Genomic DNA, 21,689 nt, shown 5'->3' on the forward strand with positions numbered 1-21,689 from the left:
TATACTCTTAGGAAAAATTAAAAGCATTTGAAAACTCAATTAGAGAACAAAACAAAAGATTTTAAGAAATCGCAAGAGGATTACATCAACAAGTGTGAAAATTATGATCATCTCCAAAGAAAACTTGCTGCTGTAACCGCTGAACTTGAAGCATTGAAAAACCGATTTGGAAATGTTGAATTTAATTTTAAAAATTTCGATAGGTCAAGTGAAATTGTTGCAAAAATGATCGGGGAACAAATGCAGTGAAAGGACATTACTTGTGGTAACTAGAGAAAAGTAGGATTAGGATTTGAGAGTGTCCCTCCTCCCTTCAATCATAATTGCACTGCTATTCCTCTATTTCAAGAAGAAACTGTGAGAGAACCTTTCTTAGTTTATGGGAAGCCAACCTCTGAATAAGCAACGCAGTCTAATGATAAACTTTTGGATACTAACATTTCTACCTTAAGTGCAGATGTGTCAGTAGCTCAGGGGGAGCAAGAAGCTCAAAAGTCTGAGTCGAATAATTCTGTGTCTAAATTTGGTGTTGAATTTTGTGATGAGTCTATATTAAATTCAAAAACTAATGCCTTTGTTTCTGGTGGTGTATTTTTTCAGAATGATAATTTTGAAAATAATGATGTTGTTTCTGATGAAGTTGCTAAATCTGGTTCGAGTGCTTCTACATCTTTTACATTTGCTACTAAATCTAATACTTGTTCTTGCAAATGTGAAAATGCTAGAAAATATAATAATTGACAGAAATCTAACAAAAGCAGTACCAAGTCCAATGATAATAAATAAATTTGCTTCAATTGTGGTACTCCTGGTCATATTGCCCGAAACTGTCTTAATTATATGTTTGTGCATTACTTGTCATAAAGAGGAGAGAATGAGTCTAGAGGACGGTCTTTAATTAGAAATTCCTCAAGAACTCGGTCTCGAGATGATGATTGGAAAACAAATCAAAACAAGAAAATGGCAGTTTTTCATAAGAACAGACAGGTCTTTAATAAAATCACAAACAGTTTGCCAAAATCGACAAAAGTTGAACTAAAGTCAATTTCGTCAAAATGCAGGTCTGGTTCTTCAACTTCTTCAAGTAGAAAATCCACCTGCTCAAAACAAACTAAAGAGAAAATTGTTTCAAAACCTAAATATCAATGGGTGCCAAAATTAAAGTTTAATCGGTCATCATCATCCTCTATATCTACTGTAAATGAGAGTTCAAATTTCTGGAAAATCAAAGGATAAATCTGTGAACGTTAAGGGTCAACCCAGGACTATAATGACCTGGATCCCTAAATCTAAATGATTATGCTCATCGTGCAAGGACAGTCGTGGAGGAATGTTGTCAAACCATGGTATGTCGACAGCGGCTGCTCCCGGCACATGACAGGAAATATCTCCCAACTGCACAACATTCAGACCTTTAATGGGGGATATGTCTCCTTCACGGGTGGAGAGGGCAGAAAAATCATGCAAAAAGGAAGGGTGACCAATGGAGTGCTTAGTTTGAGAACGTCAACTATGCCCCTGATTTGATGCACAGTTTATTGAGTGTTTCTCAAATCTACGACAAGGGTTATTCGACACACTTCACCGATAAGTAATGTCTAATCTTAAAGCCTAGCATTGTCATCCTAGAGGAGTGGATTCTCGTCAAATCAAAGTGGGATGGTAATGCCTACATTATTGACATGAACAACAACATACCCGATGAAGTCACTTGTCTCTTTTCAAAGGTCTCAGAACAAAATGCTATGTTGTGGCATCATCGACTTGGCCATGCAAATGTAAAGAATCTGAACCGTCTTGCCAAAAATGAAATGGTTTGTGGTCTACCCGTCAGAGACTTCATCACTTTTGAAAAATGTGTGTCATGTGCTCAAGGAAAACATAATCGAAAGCCACATCTGGCAAAGTAGTTCAACTCCATCAGTCAGGTGCTCCAATTGTTGCACATGGACTTGTTTGGTTCGGTCAACGTCCTCAGCATCAACCGAAATTTATACTATCTTGTTGTGATAGATGACTTCTCTCGCTTCACGTGGGTCTTCTTTCAATCCCAAAAAGTTGGGATCTTTGACCTTATCAAGAAGTTCATTGTAATGATCGAGAACCAAACCAACCACCGAGTGAAAGCACTACACACAGATAATGGAACAGAATTCAAGAATGTTGTTCTTGATCATTTTTGCTTTGAGAAGGGTATTGTGCGTCAGTTTAGTTTTGTTTGGATACCTCAACAAAATGGTGTTGGTGATCGGAGGAGTCAAACATTACAAGACACAACAAGGACGATGCTATGTGATTCTAAACTTCCAGTTTTCTTTTGGGCTGAGGTGATCAATACTGCTTGCTATGTTCAAAATCGTATCCTGATCAACAAAGCCCAGATGAAAACTCCATATGATATTCTATATGGACACAAGCCATCTGTCAGCCATTTCAGAGTATATGGTTGCCCTTGCACCCTTCTTCACTTGGAGTCCAACACAAAGTTCAATGCAAAAGCTGATGACTGCTATTTCGTTGGATACGTTGCTCGTACTGCTTACAGGGTATACAATAAGAAGACGAAGCAAATTGTGGAATCTTTTGATGTATGCTGGCTGGAAGAAAATGAAACGAATGTTGTGGTAGGTGCTGATTACCTATTTGACTAAACATCACTATTCAAATATTTTAGTGTGTCGTCTGATAACCAAGTTGGGTCTACCTCTGGCTAGAAGAATATCATTGAAGACGATGATGAAAAGGTTGTTTACATACCGCCATTGGTTTCTACTACTGATGTTACTGATGTTACTCCTCTAACTCCAGTTGAAAGAGAGTTCATGAACCAAGATGCTTCTGTTTTCACTCAAAATCTGATGGAACTTCTCTTTCCCGAACGAATCGTTGATGAGTTTGTAGCAAATCCACCAAACGAAACTGTTTCATCTACTATGGATTCTTCAGCAAATAATGGAGTTATTAATATTCATAATTTTCCTGTTTCACTTAATGACATCAGTCAAGATATACCCTCTCGTATACAAACATGGCATTGGCCATTTGGGCGATGGTGTTAGAACTAGAAGCCAAGGTGGAGATGTTAACACATGTCTCTATTCTTTTTTTTATCTCTCAAATAGGGTCCAAGAACTTAGAAATGGCTTTGAATTAGCCTAGCTGGGTGGATGCAATGCATTACGAGCTGATTCAGTTCGAAAAGCTTGGGGTTTGGACGTTGGTGGAATTTCCTAAAGTCAAGAAGTCTCTCGACACAAGATGGGTATTTTGGAATAAGCAGGACGATTTGGGTGTAATTGTCCGAAATAAGGCGAGATTGGTTGTCCGTGGGTTCAGACAGATAGAGGGTCTTGCTTATAAAAAAGTATATGCTCCTGTGGCGCGCTTAGAGGCTATTGGTATCTTCCTAGCTTATGCCTCCTACATGATCTTCACTGTCTATCAAATGGATGTCAAGCTGGCATTCTTGCACGACAAGGTGAAGGAAGAGATCTATGTTGATCAACCTCCTGGGTTTGTCAACTCGAAATTTCCCAACCATGTCTAATAGTTAGACAAAGCTCAGGATGGGTTGTATCAAGCTCCTAGAGCCTGGTATGCTACTCTCACACAACACTTGCTCGATCATGGCTACTCACACGACACTATCGATCAAACCCTATTCATAAAGCATGTCGGTGCGGATCAAATTCTTGTACAAATCTATGTATACGACATCATTTTCGGGTCAACGAGTGCTTAGCTATGCAAGGAGTTTGAGGACGTCATGACAAAGAGATTCGAGATAAGTTCATTGGGCGAGATGACCTTGTTTTTGGGGCTTCAGGTCCAACAACATTCAGCCGGAATCCTACTCCATCTAGCCAAATATATGGAGGATATGCCTAAGAAGTTCGGCTTTAGAGACGCCTAACCTGCCTTGACACCCATAGCGGAGAGACCCCTGATGACTCCTGATATTGAAGGAGAATCCGTAGATCAAACATACTACAGATCGATGATCAGTTTGCTAATGTATCTAACTGCAAGTCGCCCAGACATTACGTTTGCGGTTTGTCACTGTGCGTGTTATCAGGCTAACGCTAAAATTTCTCATCTTATTGCTGTCAAAAGAATTTTTCAGTACCTCAAAGGCAGCCCAAAAACTGGGTCTTTGGTATTCGAAAAATTCTAAATTTGATCTGTATGCTTTTGCTGACAGCAATTATGGAGGCTACGAGCTTGACAGGAAATCGACTTCAGGCGGATGTCAATTTCTAGGTGATCGGTTGGTGTCCTAGAAGTGCAAGAAACAGAACACTGTCTCAACCTCAACAGTAGAATCGGAATACGTGGCTACGTCTGCTTGTTGCTCTCAAGTCATTTGGATCCAACATCAGCAGTTGGATTACGGTTTGAATTTTCAAGAAACCCTTATTTTCTGTGATAATGAGGCTATGATCCAAATTGCTAAAAATATGGTCGAGCACTCAAAAACCAAGCACATCGACATCAAATTTCATTTTATCAGAGATTGTTATGAGCGCTCGCTCAATCGGCTTGAATAGGTTCCCACTACTAATAATGTGGCGGATTTGTTCACAAAGCCGTTTAACAAAGGTCGATTCGATGTGCTGGTTAACTTTTTGAAAATGATTCCTTTTGAGGATTAATTTTGTAGGTTAGTTTAAATTTGCGCATTTATATTTCATTCTCACCCATGCACAAATTTATGGGGAGAAATAAAGAAAAACCAAACAAAAAATTAGAAAATCAGAAAATCCAAAAACATTCGAAAACCAGAAAACTCAAAAATATTACTGAGATAATTCTTTTGTGTAAGAATTATATGGGAAGTGATATCAATAAGTGATAACAGGAAGTCTGAATCTGTGTAAGGTACCAAAGCTGAATTGTCTAGGCTCTATGTTCGATGGGCTGGTGGGCACGAAAAATTTAATGGACTTGACTAGGTACAGATGAACTTAAGGAATCTAGAGACTTGATAAATCTTGACCTAGATAGTTTCGTTTAGCCTAACAATATGACGCTTGGGTAGGTTCAGCAGGGAGATATACATGAGAATCTACCGGTCACATTAAGAGAACCTTTATCTAGAACTGTGGTTTAACTTTTCCTTAATGTACGGATTCTGTCCTTAATTTCGATATTGACGGGGCCACTGGGGATTTCCGATAAATTAGGTCTGTAGAAAGTTATTTTCTTTCTTTCCTATTGTTAGTCATATGTTGCCTCCTCTATGTGATCGAAAGATCCGACCTGGACTGCAACATATGCAACAATATCTCTCTGCATCTTCTATCTATGTTGTTCTTTCTGTCTGTTAGCCATATGTTGTCTCCTTTGCATGATTAATAATCCAACCTGGTACACAGCATATGCAACCTTCTGCTTCTCAATCCCTCTAAAATTCTAGTTAGTCATATGTTTCACCCTCTGCGTGATTGGAAGTGATCCGACCTGGGTGTACAACATATGCACTCTAAGTCAATTCTCTCTCCTAATAATTGTCTGCTCACCTAAAGTAAGGAGTATTTCGGAAGTCCCTGATTATTGGGTTATATCAGGAAGCGGGAAACATGTTCTAGTACAACAAAAATCGAACGATTTATAGATTGTATGTAGATCTCGCTACTCAATTTAGGTGGATAACAATATTCTTGGTCATCATCAATAAATGGTCCTTAGGAATTTTATCTAGTAAATTAGGATCATTTTGTCCAGTCACTGATAGCATGTCTAAAATTTGTCACAATTTTTCGTGTTTAACTGGACAACAATACCAACGATCGATCAGATCTATTCATGATAGGAGAGGTACTGACAAATGGAAAATGATTTTCCAACAACTTTGATCCCACATCTCAAAAGGTTATTAATTTCAGATAGAGGTGAAATTTAGGTTAAAATTCATATTTTAGTGTTATTTTATTATTTGTATTTTATTTTATTTTCATTTTAGGATTGGTAAATTTTAGAAAATATTTCATTTTTATTTCACTTTATTTTGTTTTATTTTTATTATTTTTAATTGTAATTAATCCTCAAAATGTTTTATTTTTAATTTTTTTTTAGTATTGGGCCTCATATTCTCTAAGCGGTTGCAACCCATGGTTATGGATTCGGGTATGGGTCAGCTATATAAGGAAAAAGGTTCACCGAATTCCTCTTTCCCTTTATTTTTCTCATCCTGGCCAAAAACCTCTCATTTTCTCTCTACCCTCGAAAAATTTTATGTGGGATTTCTTAAAATTGATCCAAAATCTTCAAAGGTATGCAGATTCCGACCATAGAGAAGCAGTTTTCACAACATATCAACCTCTAATCAAGGCTTAATCGTCAAAAATGAACAGTCGACAGGCTTTCGGTCCAATGGTTCCCGGTCCTGAGTTTTCGGTCCATCGGCTAACTGGCTTTCAGTCAAGCCGTTTTCGGTCCAACGGCTCACAACTCAATCGGCTTCAAGACCATCAGCTTTCAGTCAAATTGGCTAAGTTACTTTCAGTCTTGGAGCTTTCGGTCTTGAACTTTTTGAGCGAGAACCCAATTTTGTATAATAAATTATAAATCAAATGGCCAACTAAATTGATTTTATTGAGAAAATAATTTTAATTGTTATAATCAAAAGTTTTTCTCACTTGGCTAGGTTTGTGCAGGCAGAAATGGCAAGTTTTAAGGTTGCTGAAAGTCATAACGTGTTAATTCTCCTAAATGATCCTCCAGTGGCACACAATGAATTCAAGTCAATAATGTATGGATTAAGGGAATGTTGCATCTCCACTGCACTGACCTGGAACCCAATCATCTATCTTAACCTAATCAATGAATTTTAGAAGTCGATTAACACTAAGAGAGGTGAAGATGGTTCAGTAATCATTGAATCTACTGTGAATGGATGTAAAATTGTCATCACTAATAAATTTATCAGGGATGTTTTAAAGATTGATTATAAGGCAACTTATCCGACTGATATAGATCTGGATCTAGTTGAGAAGTATCTCGAGAAGATGGGATGCGAAGGAGTTTTTCCACCTACCTTGAAGAAGCTGTACATCTTTACTGGAGGTTTCTAGCTCACGTGTTTGTGAATTGCATATTTGGGAGAAAGGGTGGCTCAGACGAGATATCTTCAAGGAATACATAGGAAATTGTTGCACTGGGTGCGGGGATTGACTTCAATTTTTCAAAATTGATTTTGGAGGAGATAACTACAAATGCCAGCAAGAAGTCAAAAGATCAATTCCTACTATACCCAAGATTCATTCAAATCTTTATCAAAAAGCAATATCCCGAGATGGTCAAGACAGGAGAGATACTAGATATGAAAGCATTTGGTCCCAACACTGTAAGCCTCAACAAGCAAAATCGAAAAGGGAAAATCATGTTTCAAGGAAAGTATCCATTCATGAAATTTGGAAAGTTTGCGGAACTAACCAACTCATCAGAATCTCATGGGTCCTCAGAACAAATGTCTACAGATCAAGCATCATCAGATCATGCAAATGTAAATCATGATGTCATCACCATTTCAGACCATGAGAATGAAGAGGTTGATCCGTCTACCATTGTCGCTGAAGAGCATGATCTTACAAATGTGGCAGTTCAAAGTGATTTCAATGTAGGAACAACGGAAGAGATGACAGAAACCAAAGGAGGAGAAGATGATAATTATGAGGATCTTGACCTATCCGGTTACGAAATAGATGATGTAGCGGCGAATTTTGGTGTAAATGAGAGCCTTTTGTCAAATGAAGACCTTGATGACCTCTTCAACTGTATCCATGATGGTGCTCATCCAACACCGGAGATAAGGGAGAAAGCTGATGTTTAAGAGACTATGCCTCCATCTACTGTTCAGAGGGTTGATTCATCAATTCCTATGGACACATCATCAGGGATTCCTCCCCTTGACAACGTTGTTCCGGCATCTGAGCCCATTGTAATTGATTCCTAAACAACTCTGACCTCCCAGCCTCCTTTGAAGCGATGCATAAATGATCCAAGGTTGGGAGTACTTTTTCCCGACCTGACTCAAACTACCGTGACTCCTCCATCTAAAACATTTGCCCCTTCCTTATTTGAACCCACTCAAGAAGGTCCCAACTCAATCCATGAAGCTCGTGGTTTGTCTGCTGACCAGGGATCATCTCCTCCACGGCCATATCATGATGCTGCCTCTGAGAGGCTAGCTATGCATATGGCCCATCAATTAAATCCAACTCATTCCTCTCATGGAAAAGGAATATCTTTTGAGGAATGTTTGTCTGGAGATGATTATTCCTCGGTGCCTGATCTAAGAAAAGAGATTGGTGTGTTAAACCAGAAGCTTATCGAGAAAGACCTTGTGATCAGTCAACATTCGTCCCGAATTGCTGATCTTGAGGCCACCAATGCGCAGCTCATTGTTCGTATCGATGATCTTGAGGCAGATAAGTCACTAAAGACTGATAAAGTTTTAGCTCCTGAGACTCACCTTAGAGCTCTGTCAGCATGCAACTTTGACATGAAATAAAATCTGACAGAGGAACTTGGTGACAAATTCAAGTCCTCAGTGGAAATCCTTCGAATTAACCCACCATCTAGAACCCATCTTGGTGACTCCTCCACATCCAATAAAACTAAGATTTATGATAAATTTCCCACAGAACCTGTCCAAGCTCCACATATAATTGCCATCAAGAAAGAAAAGATGAAAGAATCCTCCAAGAAAAAGCAAACCATGTTTAAGCGAAATTCAGATGACAACGCGCCTCTAGGTCAACCAAAAATCACTCGTACTGACCTTGAAAAGTAGAGATTTTTTCATACTTATGGTGACCGATCTGGAATCATATCATGGGGTTTCCACGACTGATTGAACTTGTGGGTCGTAAGACGGAAGAGCAATAATGTTGAATACTACAAGGATTTTCATGATTTCAGATCTTGGACAAGATTTGATCTCACTAAACTCGTTAATGCTCCATTTGTGAATCCGTCAGGCAATCCTAAAGCAACTCACTTCAGCTTATTTCTAGAAGATCAAACAAAGAAGGGATTTCTTGTCATGAAGACTGCCGAGTCTATCATCGAGATATACGCAGATGTTATCGATCCAAAGACCATTAGACCTTTCATAACAGTGATGTGGCCTCCCACTAACCAAGTGAGGCAAGTTCCTATGCTACAAAAATTCAAAGACAGGTCACTTGAAAACATGATCTTCTAGATTTATGATGAAACAACAGCTACCACTATCATCAAACTTCCAAATGGCAGTTTCCCTCTCTATGACAAAAATAACCTGCTTTAGTTTGGAAAGTGGGATATCCATCACTTGTCTTTGCATCAAATTAAAGTCGCTGAGGATATCTTCGAGCATGCAGCAAAGGAGTTCACTTCGATGGTGGCAAACATTATCCAAAAGGGAATGTGGAGCGGATCGATGGAGGGGACCGATGTGATGCTGATTGATAAAGACTAAATCATGCTAGCCGCAAACCAAGGGGAAGATTGAAAGGTCAAAGTATATGGTTTGGGTTAGGCAATACATGTATAAATGAGTTAGGGCATTTGAGATTTTTATTTGGAGTCTTTTTAGTATTTTTGGTGTTTTCGGTCTAGGAAGGTTCTCGGTTAGGGTGTGACCGAAAACCTATTTTTGGTCTATGTTGGTATAAATAAGTTGTTAGGTTGTCATTTGTAAGTAGTTGTTCACTATGAGGTGTTCGGTCCATTTTGAGTTGCATCAGACGGTTTATAGCTATAATCATATGCAAGCTCAATTCAATCATTCTTCTACTCATTTTCTTCTTTATTTCATTTGCTTGATTGATCATTGGTATAGATCCTTCCATCAAGGACCTTACAAAAAGACTTAAGATGGCTCTACTAGCTTGGATCCGATTTAAGAACCATACCATGTGACTTATTCATGGGGAACTTGGTGGCTATAGATATGAGCTATAGCAAATTGAAAGTATTTGAACCACCAATGGTAGGGAATCCGATAAACTCTTTATGTTTAGCTTCTCAATTATTAGTGGTCATCGTGCAGACATGGAGTGCTACATTAATTAATCTTGTAATTACTTTTATAATAGGTTCTTCCGTCGATGCGGATTCTGAATCTTATAGACTCGCACAATCTATCTGAAATACACAACATGTCCATGATCCATCATCTAGAGTCTTTAATTATATGGAACTGTCACAGTCTCTCTTATGTTTGTGAAACAATTGGATACCTTATGAGTCTTGCACTACTGAACATGACAGGATGTAAAAACTTATGCAAGAGCAAGCAAACAGAAGCTTCTAACTGTGGTGGAGAAGTTGCACAACAGCCTACCTTTTTCTTCCCACGTTCATTATACCCGTTATTCCTCAAGGATTGCGATCTTGAGTGTACTGAGTATTTTCCTCTGAGTTTTAGTGCTCAACTATCTATGTAGTACATGAATTAGGCAATAGTCTCTTTGAGTTTCTGCCTTATTATGACTATCTTAAAAATCTTTGGGTCCTTGACTTGAGTTTATGGTCAATTCTTAAACATCTTCTTTATCTCCCAAGTACACTTGCAGAATTGTATGTATAGTATTCTAAGTCGCTGGAGAAAATAAGAGTTTAATCACATTGATTCACATTGCAAGAGTTTAGATATGAAGGATGTGTTAGTTTATTAGAAATTGAAGGCTTTATCAAATTGGTGTATGTAGCCAAACTTGAAGAAAACGATTTGGGACATATGAAGTGGCTAAAAGGATATCAAAATTGTGACGTGAGTTTGGTTGGTGATGATAAGCTCACCAAAGGCAGAAGTACGTGTGTCTAGGTACATTGTGACTCTCTTAAATTCATTTATAAAAAGTTCATATTAATTGTGACACATTGTTACAGAGGTACGAGGATGGAGAAGTACAGGTCGACATTTGCAATTAAATCCATCACTTACTGAGCTAAAGTTTGTTAGATGCATCGTCCATGGTCCTGAATCGGTACATTTCCTCTTTTTTTTTTTTGGGGGGGGGGGGGGGGGGGATCATTAACTCGTTTCATGAATAATATGGAGGGCCTACATATCTTCCACCCTACCTATGCAATTGATATAAGATGAATAGGACCTTTGTAAATAGATTTTATCATGATACATCTATAATTCAAATAGAATTGATAAACATTTGAAATCCCTATTTCCTATTATTGTTTCTAAGTTTGAAAGCAATGTGTGTTTGCTATGTAGTGTAATGATTTCCTAATATAGCCCCGGTGTTTTTTTTTTAAATTATTTATCATATTGGTTAAGTAGAAGAAAATCTGTAAAGTCGGTTTATACACCCTCACTAACTTCCAAATGGAAACCATTTTTATTCTTTTTGTTGTTTTGCCAACTCTATATCTTTTCTCATGTGCTTTTCTGAAGGAGACTCCTCTCCCAAAACATTCCAACTCCATATCAGATCCTGATAAATCCACAAATCAAATCCATAGTAAAACCAACACATTCCTAGTGAGAGACTTTAACTTCCCGAATTCAACAAGATAAAATTTTCACATTGAGATATAGAATGTGTACATTGCTCAAATTTCCTAGTGATGATATAATAGTGATCACGAGGTATGTAACCCCTGATTTTCTTTTTTCTATTAACTGTTTTTTTGATATATGATGTTTATAAAAAAAGTAATGGTTTAGTAGTTTCTTTTTTACTTGATGTTAACAAAATGTCCTAGTGGGTTAAGTTAGGAAAGTGATGATTCCATAAAGCAATTCACATTTTCCTTTCCAGTTTCCCCCATAATAGAGATACATCTCTCTTTTTATTTTATATTTTTGCTAATTTATTGTAACGAATATCTGGATTTAGTTTTATAATTTTCCCTTTTTTTTTTCAATTATTATGATTAGTTATCATGTCATTTTTTTTATTGTGATATTATACAGTTTTAGTTTATTACCGTAATTAAATAAATGGTAATTTGTTTACCTCAGATACAATGGAAAAACCTTGGAAACAGGTAACCAATATGTGTGAATTACCTTTTTTCCCTTCATGTTTTTTGATTCTTATATAGGGTTAAATGTTAAATTACAAGTTACTTACGTATTAGTTCCATCCACTGTTGCATTCTCTTATTAGAGTACAAGTTACTTAAATAAATGGTAATTTATTTTCACTACGTCTTTAAAAAAATAATAAAAAGTAAAAAAAACTTATTTATCATATTGGATTAGTAGAAGAAAATTTGTAAATATAATTTTTAATTTATGCATATTACAGTATTAGAACAACAGTTGTTGATAGTGGAAGTCAACCATACTATATCTATTATTCAGATAATTTATTAATCTTTTATGCATATTAGAGTATAGTACAACATTGCTTGAAATTATGTGAACATCAAAAATGGTGTTATACTGTTATGGCCAATTCTAATCTTTTTGCTTTCATCTTTTAGGTGTATAAAGATGTCATGCAGAGCATGAAACAAGCCTAGTTGTAGCAAATGATCTTGAATGTGATGATTGAGGTTTAATTTGTCACATAGACACAATGTTTACCAGTAATTACATTCAAGAAATTGTGATTTCTACAATTTCTCATCGTTTGATGCTTCATAAAGATCCAGAATACATAAATGGAAACCTTGTTATATCATCTACCTGGTAAATTATAAATATTATTATTGCTACTAGAAAATAAACTATGAAGAAACCTTACTTTTTTTGCAGCTTGTCACATGGGTTGAGCATCTTTCAAGAGGGTTATTGAAGTTGGAAAGATACTTTATAGCTTGATAAAAATGTTGAGTCATCAAAGGTTTGTTTTGTATAATGTACATATCAACACATGACTGAATGATGGATTATTTTCGTGTACACATGGTATATTGAAGCATTGACATTATGATTTTTTCTTGTCATGTTATTCAGTCTAAATCATCACTACAGTTTGTTAAGTTGAGGCCCATTTGTGTTTATCATACACAATTTGTTGAAAATATGTTTATTCTTATTTGAATCATTTAGACTACATGTTTCTCTCTTACATTATTTTTGTTTCCTTACTCGGTAGGGTGGAGATGATGCTCTTGACCAAGCTACAAAGGAAGGAGGAGATAGAGATACATTAGTTAATGCATGTGGCGCCTATTGTTAAAAAATTAAAGAGCAATAAAGCTTATGATGTGGACATGATATCTGAAAAAAGAAGGTGCCCCTTAATAGCAATGTAGTATTAGGTTATATAGTTAGGGGAAATCTCTTAATAACAATGTACAATCAGATCCCTTTAATATCAATGTATTACATTTTTTTGACATGATGTTATTGGATTAAATTGATTGTTTTGGTATATATTTGTATATATATTTTTGTATTATGTGTAAATGAGTATCGTAAAACCACGTTGTATATGTATATCATAAATGGTTGCTGAATTTTATGACATGCAAATGTGTGTCATCTTCATTTATGACAAGGCTTTAATGATACGCAATGCGTGTCATAAACGCGTGTCGTAAGGTCATGACATGCAAATGCGTTTCGTCTTCCTTTATGACATGGCCTTCCTTGATACACATTGCGTATCGTAAATGCGTGTCGTAACTGCGCGTCATAAATGCACGTTGTCTGAGCGTTTTACGACATGCATTGCACGCTGTTTTTCTAGTAGTGAGTTGGGTAATGTTAAAATATAACCGCTTAGCAAATCAAACAAAAAATATTTCTTTGTTTTAAAAACGCCAAATTGTCTCTTTTCAAATAAATAACATCATCCCTAGACCTAGTCAGATCTAACTCCAACTTCTCTATCCACATCGGTCTCTCTTCACTTTTGTTTGTTATCGTGCTGATTTGATCAGTTAGTTTAGAATTGCTTAGATATGTTCTTCTTAATCTATCAATAAAACTAGAGACAATAAAATTCAAATCATCTAATTCAGATTCGTAATGAGTGACTGGAATATTAAGAGACTGGAGAATAGATTGTAACTTACTAAAGATTCTCTCACATTCACTGACTTGTATCGAAACAGTTCTTGTAGCAAACAGTTGTAAGAGGCCTGTGCGCTGCAGTGGCGTATCCTCTCGGCTCCGAAACATCATCATTGACCATAAAACATTTTCCCTCATACTCAGGGACTCTATACATTACAACAAAACATCCATCATGCGTGGGCTTCCGAACTGCCTTGTCTTCCGAATCTGTTGACCAGACTTCAACACGTACAAACTCATCATCGTCCTCCTGCATTATCAAAGTAGTCTTAGCACTATCAACACTCTTTTTCTTTCTAAGCTCTTCTATCATTCGAAGATAATAGGCTACATCATCTTCTTCATCCTTCTTCTCACTCCTTCTTCTCAGCATACACTCTTTGGCCAAATGATTCTTTCCATGACAATAGTTGCAGTCATAGTTGGAATCTCCCATCACCTTCTTTTCTTTCTTTACCTCATTCTTTTGAGAGTTGTTGAGCTTCTCATCCTTTTCTTTGTCTGAACTGTAGTTCCCTTTCCAATTCCTGTTTTTGAAGCGTCCAAAATTCCATTTATCATGCTTTTTGGGATTTGACACCATCAAAGCGTATTCTTCATTTGTAAGCTCACAATGTGAGAGCCCAGACTCTGAATCATCTTCTGCTACCTTTTTACCCTTTGCAACTAGGGCCAACAATCCCATTCTATATATAATTTTCCCTTACTTTGTTACTTCATCTTCATGGGATCTAAGAATCCCACCAACTTCGCCAAAGTGTAGCTCTTAAACTGTTCATGAGCTTTAACAGTGGATACAATTGCCTTCAATTCAGGCCTTAATCCATTCATAAAAGTATCTTTTTGCTCAAGCTTTTCATGCTTAAGAATTCTGCTCAAAAGATGGTTGAAACAGTTGAAAGTCTGATCAAGCTTTTCATTAGACTTCTGAGCAATGGCACCAAACTCCGAAAGAAGTAAAGTTTGAACCGGGTGTTCTAGATTTGCATTACTTGAGTAAATCTCTTTCAAATTGTCCCATATCTCCTTTGTTGTTTCAGAAGAGCTCACCAGAAGAAACATGTATAGAGGAAGATTGAATCTGATAATTCTCATTGCCTTGACGTTACTCATTAACTTCTACTTTTCATCTTGAGGAATGTTCGTTTGTTCATTGAGAATTGTTTTATTCGGCTTGAGTTTTGATGACTTTCCTTGTTGCAGTGTGAGCAAACGTCTGATGGGTTATTGACTTCCATATCAAGGTACTGTGATCTCCAACACCAAGAACATAGTCTTCGAAGTGCAGCGCACATACTTCGTAATCTTGTGGAAAAAGGATTGGGATTCTAGTGGTAGATCTAATGCTACAAGATAGATTGAAGGAAAAAGTATGAGGATCCTCTGGTTTCATGATGTCGATTCATAAAATTTAGAATCAGATGTATAAAATAATAATTGAGTTTAGGGCTCAAAAAGAAACCAGATCTAACGTCTACAATCGATGAGAATGATGAAGACGACAAGAACGGATCTTACAGAAACTTAAAAACCCTAATAAGCTCAATAGAAGATATGCATATGTATTACACACTCTCCTCCTCTGATACCAATTATTGAAACAATAAATAATAGATCGTTAGATTCTATAACAGCCCGAAATTTTCAGGTATTTATTTTTGATTTATTTATGGAAATTGTGAGTGAACTCGGCGAGTTGGAGCCCAGACTCGCCGAGTAGGATCGCGGATTTGGGCACGGGTTCGCGTCTGGACTCGACGAGTCCAAGAGTGGACTCGGCGAGTCCACACTGTGTGGTGAAACCCTAATTTCCGGGGTTTGCGGCCTATTTAAAGGGCCTTATGGCCGTCATTTGTGCTCACCCAACCCTTAGAGTGAAACCCTAGTGTGCTTAAACGTTTTGAGAGAGAAAGGAAGCATTCTTGACCCTTGTGTGTGTCATTTACCAAAGAAGGAGAAGATTCTAAGCAAGAGGAAGCAAAGGAGGTTACTATTTTGTGGATTTGAAGCTTAGATCATCAATCTAGAGGTATGATTTCATATTACTTTCTGTTTTGTGATGAATAATGGGATCTAGGGTTTCTTATGGACATTTATGGGATGATTTGATGCCAAATCGTTCCCTTCTTGTGTTGAGGCTCTGGATCTGGATCCATAGAGGTCCAGAGAGCCTCATTCTTCAAGCTTTATGTATAGCAATGGAGTTTATGACCTTGGGTTGTAGTATTTGAGACAAAAACATCATTTATGATCATATAGAGATTGTATGTGCATCAAGATATTGACTTTACGTGCTAAATATGCTTGGAAGGACTGGATCTATGGGTTAATGGACTGGATCTGACCTTATGAGCAAGTTTGAGTCATTGCATGGCACGGACTCGCCGAGTCCGAAGAACAGACTCGGCGAATAGTATGAATGTTACCCGACCACACAGCGAGTGGTCTTGCCGAGGTGGGGAGGGTTGGCTCAGTTAGTCAGGGGGGAGTCAGAGTAGACAGGTGGACTGAGTCAAGCTGGACTCACGGAGTTGTTCTTGAGACTCGGCGAGTTGAGTCGTGGTTGCCCTACAACTCATGCCAGGTGGGACTCGTCGAGTTAGGAGGATACTCGACGTGTCAAGGGAGGATTTCAGGGAAATGAGTGTATACGCTAAGACTCGCCGAGTCACTATTGTGCATTCACCGAGTCCGGTCAAAGTTGACCGTTGATCGTTGACCTAAGTTTACTTGTTAAAGAGTAGTCAACCCTAGTTGGGAAAGTGTTAATTAGAGATGTATTGTGATTTAGGTGGACTTTAGCTCGGTGGATCAAGCACTAGTGATTTCAGGATTCACGACTTACCGAGACGCGAGGTGAATCTTCTCACTATACTTTACCTTGAGTAGGTAATCAGAGTTATGTGATAGAGTGTTTGTATGCTATGTATGTTATGTGTTGTACTGCATTATTTCTATGTGATTTATGATGTGCATGCTTACAGAGTTAGAACCTGAGGGTTCACAGAGTTTGGGTGCACGGACCCACAAAGTTATAGCCTCGAGTGGCTAATATGTGTTATATATGGTATTTTGGGGAACTCACTAAGCTTTGTGCTTACAGTGTTTGATGTTATTGTTTCAGGTACTAGTGACGACCGCGGGAAGGCGTCGACTTGATCCGTACACACACACACACGGAGTTTATACATTTGTGATCTTGGGATTTTGTATTTACTTGAATTGGATAATTAATATGGTTGTTTTATGAATATTAAATGAATTATGTTTTATGAAAATTTGAAAATTTTGTTTTGAAATTTACGGTGTTACAATTTGGTATCAGAGCCTTGGTTTGAGGGATTCGGATACACCATCGGGGGTATTTGAACTCAAACTGAGGATTCAGAAAAATATTTTCAAAAGAAAATTTAACTTTTCTAACAGTAAAAGATTTTTAGAGAAATTCAAGGAAGAAACGTGTGTACGATCAGTCAGCATCCGAACGTGATTTCCCAAAATACCCTTATATTATATGTTTATGGTGTATTCTCTTGTTAGAGTAGGCTAGGTATTCTTATTAGGACTAGAGTGCCCTGATTTGTGACGCCTTAGCCTAGGGAGATGTGAGCTGCTATGAGATGCTTGAGAGCGAATAGGTAGCAGCGAGGAGCTTATGAGAGATTTGTTAGAGAGTGATAGAGTACATGGAATTTGGGATCCGAAGAGGAAGATTTGGGGTGTGTACTGAGATGGTGTGGACAGTAGTATTGGGCCCACACTACTGAAAGTACCGGGGCGGTGCACGGTCCAAATAAGAATCTTCGGAATACCAACTATCAAGGAGGGATGAGTTGTCGAGTGTGAGCATGCTCGAGCCGATTCTAATTTATCGTATGCTGTATTTCAGAGGTTGATCATGGTGAGGACATGTCATATGTCGGAGGGTGTCGGGGCTAGTGATGAGGAGATTCGACAGATCATTCATGAGGAGGTGGCTGCGGTCATCAGAGCAGAGATACCAGAGATGTTCGGGTCTATTAAGACCGCACTGATCGAGACTTTCGACGAGCGATATACCGCTCTTTCTGAGACTGCGGTTGCGGCGGCCACCGCAGTTGTTGCTGCTTCTAGGCCGCAGGGTGGTGATGCGTTGCTGTTCCGGGAGTTCAGCAACACGAAACCACCGGAGTTTGATGGGACTCCGGACTCGGTGGTGGCCATGAGATGGATTTCTCACATAGAGGGGTGTTTCTTCACTTGCTCATCTCCTGAGCATCTGAGAGTACGGTTCGCGGTGAACCAGCTTCGCTTGGGAGCGAAGGACTGGTGGAAGTTTGTCACAGCACACTTTTCTCCTGCTGGGCTTGCGGCAGTGACCTGGGAGAGGTTCACTGCCATGTTCTGAGATGATTATGTTCCCCATGTGGAGCGGGAGCGGTTGTCCCAGGAGTTTCTGACCCTCAAGCAGGGTACTGAGTCTGTTACAGTGATCACCAGGATGTTTCACGAGAGGGCGATGTTCTGCCTTGAGCACGTGTCCACTGAGCAGGCACGTATGAGTCGATATTTGAGTATTTTGAGATGGGACATTCGGGAGTTCGTGGCAAACTCCTCATACCGGACATTTGCCGAGCTTCAGGCAAATGCCCGGAAGAGGGAGATTGAGCTGGAGACCCAGGCTAGGGAGGAGGCTGAGTCTCATGGGAGGGATCGACGACCGGTACAATTCCAGCCGGCAGCCAAGCGGGCCAACCTGCTGATCCCAAATCAGGGAGCCAGAAGGGCCGCACTTGTGGAAAGTGCGGCAAGGGTCATGATGGAGTGTGTAGAGTGGGATCTTGCTACAAATGTGGCAAGGAGGGGCATATGGCCAAGGACTGCCCCAAGGGTTTTGCAGTATGTTTTCACTGCAACCAGACCGGACACCGGAAGGCGGAGTGTCCGCAGTTGCGGGGATCAGCTCAGGGAGCACCTCAGGGATCTTCCCCTGCCGCCATCAGAGCTACCAGGAGTGGGCCATTGAAGGTCGAGGTGCCGAGGGCACGTGGGAGAGCATTTCAGTTGACCGTGGAGGAGGTCCGCGCAGCGCCCGATGTCGTGGCTGGTATGTATTCTTTCGTATATTTATTATAATATTGAAATATAATGCTTATATTATGTTATGCGTAGGTACTTTCTTGTGAATTTTGTACCTTCCTTAGTATTATTTGACTCGGGTGCGAGTCAGTCCATTGTATCTTTGGCTTTTAGTCAGCACATCAGTATTAGTCGCGAGGCGCTGAGTCGGCCTCTAAGAGTTTCTATAGCTGACGAGAAGGCGATATATGCCACAGAGGTGATCCGTGGGTGCGTACTCGATATTTTCGGTGTCGAGTTCCCGATTGATTTAGTTCCTATTTCCATGGGGGATGTTTGTGTCATCGTGGGCATGGACTGGTTGAGGAAGTTCGATGCGGTTATCGATGCGAGCGACATCTAGTGACCATACGAGACCCTAGTGTGGGAGTTCTTACAGTGTACGGCGAGGGTATCCGTTTTTGATCAACATTTTGTTTGGCCGCTAGGGTGAGGCAGTGTTTACAGCAGGGCTGTAAGGGTTTTGTGGCGTACGTGTCAGATACGCGGGTTGATTCCAGGAGGCTGAGGTTGGTGGAGGAGGTTCCTATAGTGCGTGAGTTTCCAGATGTTTTTCCAGAGGAGTTGTCGGGGGTGCCTCCCGTGAGGCAAGTAGAGTTCGATATTGATTTGGTCCCGGGGGCCGCGCCTATCGCTAAGGTGCCTTATCGTCTTGCACCTCCAGAGATGCAAGAGCTATCCTCGCAGCTTCAGGAGCTGCTGGTGAAAGGGTTTATTCGGCCGAGTAGCTCGCCGTGGGGAGCTCCCATTCTGTTTGTAAAGAAGAAGGATGGTTCACACCGGATGTGTATTGATTACCGAGAGTTGAAAAAGTTGACGGTCAAGAACCGTTACCCGTTGCCGAGAATCGACGATTTGTTCGACCAGTTGCAGGGAGCATCTTGGTTATCCAAGATCGATTTGAGGTCTGGATACCATCAGGTGAGGGTACGAGATGAGGACGTCCAGAAGACAGCGTTTAGGACGCGTTATGGGCATTATGAGTTTGTGGTGATGCCTTTTGGGCTCACCAATGCTCCGACAGTGTTTATGGATCTGATTAACCGGGTATGCAGGCCGATGTTGGATCGGTCGGTGATCGTATTTATTGATGACATTTTGGTATATTCGAGATCTAGGGAGTAGCATAAGGATCATTTGAGGGAGATCCTTGGAGTTCTGAGATCGGAGAGGCTTTATGCCAAATTCTCCAAATGTGACTTCTGGTTGTGAGAGGTCCAGTTCCTTGGACATCTTGTTAACCAGGATGGGATATTGGTCGATCCGGCCAAAGTGGAGGCAGTTATGAGTTGGGAAGTGCCAAGGTCACCCTCCGAGATCAGGAGTTTTCTAGGGTTGCCCGGTTATTATCAGAGATTTATCAGGGATTTCTCCAGGATCGCAGTGCCACTCACTAAGTTGACCCGGAAGGGTGTTGCTTTTTCTTGGGGTCCCGAGCAGCAGGCTTCCTTTGAGACGCTTCGCCAATGGTTATGCGAGGCCCCGGTGTTAGCCCTCCTGGAGGGAATGGAGGATTTTGTTGTATACTGCGATGCATCGATTTTGGTATTGGGATCGGTACTGATGCAGAGAGGGCATGTGATAGTGTATGCATTGAGGCATTTGAAGCCTCATGAGTCGAGGTATCCCACCCATGACCTAGAGTTGGGGGCGGTGGTGTTCGCCCTCAAGATTTGGCGTCATTATTTGTATGGGGTTCGGTGTACGATATACACAGACCATAAGAGTCTGAAGTATTTAATGGATCAGCCCAACCTAAATATGCGGCAAAGGAGGTGGTTGGATATGGTTAAGGATTATGATTGTGAGATCCTGTACCATTCGGGCAAGGCTAATGTGGTAGCCGATGCCCTGAGTCGTCGGGCGGAGAGTACCCCGTTGTGAGGTGTATGTTTGCGTTTGACCGTGATGACTCCAGTGTTGGACACCATTCGAGGAGCACAGGCTGAGGTAGTGAGGTCGGAAAACCAGAAGAGAGAGCGAGTTGTTGGATTGGTATCAGAGTTTCTTACTGATGTTCGGGGGCTTATGACTTTTCAGGGGCGTATTTGGGTACCGTTCGTGGGAGGTATGCGTGCAATTTTGATGGAAGAGGCTCATCGGTCGAAATTCTCGATCCATCCCGGGGCCACTAAGATGTATTTGGATTTGAGGAAGGAGTATTGGTAGCCCTGTATGAAGAGAGACGTTGCGTGGTTCGTCGAAAGGTGCTTAACCTGCCGTAAGGTTAAGGCCGAGCATCAGAGGCTGCATGGTAAGTTGCAGCCATTGGAGGTTCCCGAATGGAAGTGGGAACAGATCACCATGGATTTTATCACTAAACTGCCAAGGACTGCTCGGGGAGTTGATGCAATTTGGGTGATTGTGGATAGGTTAACGAAGAGCGCTCACTTCCTTGCCATCAGTGAGAGTTCTTCCGCAAAGAAGCTAGCAGAGATATATGTGAGGGAAGTGGTATCTCGGCATGGGGTGCCGATCTCGATTGTCTCCGACCGGGACGTGCGTTTCATTTCTTGGTTCTGGAAGAAGTTCCACGAGGAGTTGGGTACTAGGCTGCATTTTAGTACCGCATATCACCCCCAGACAGACG

Source organism: Lactuca saligna, chromosome 4, assembly GCF_052625555.1.
Source record: "Lactuca saligna cultivar CGN05327 chromosome 4, ASM5262555v1, whole genome shotgun sequence".
In the NCBI taxonomy this organism is placed as follows: Eukaryota; Viridiplantae; Streptophyta; class Magnoliopsida; order Asterales; family Asteraceae; genus Lactuca; species Lactuca saligna.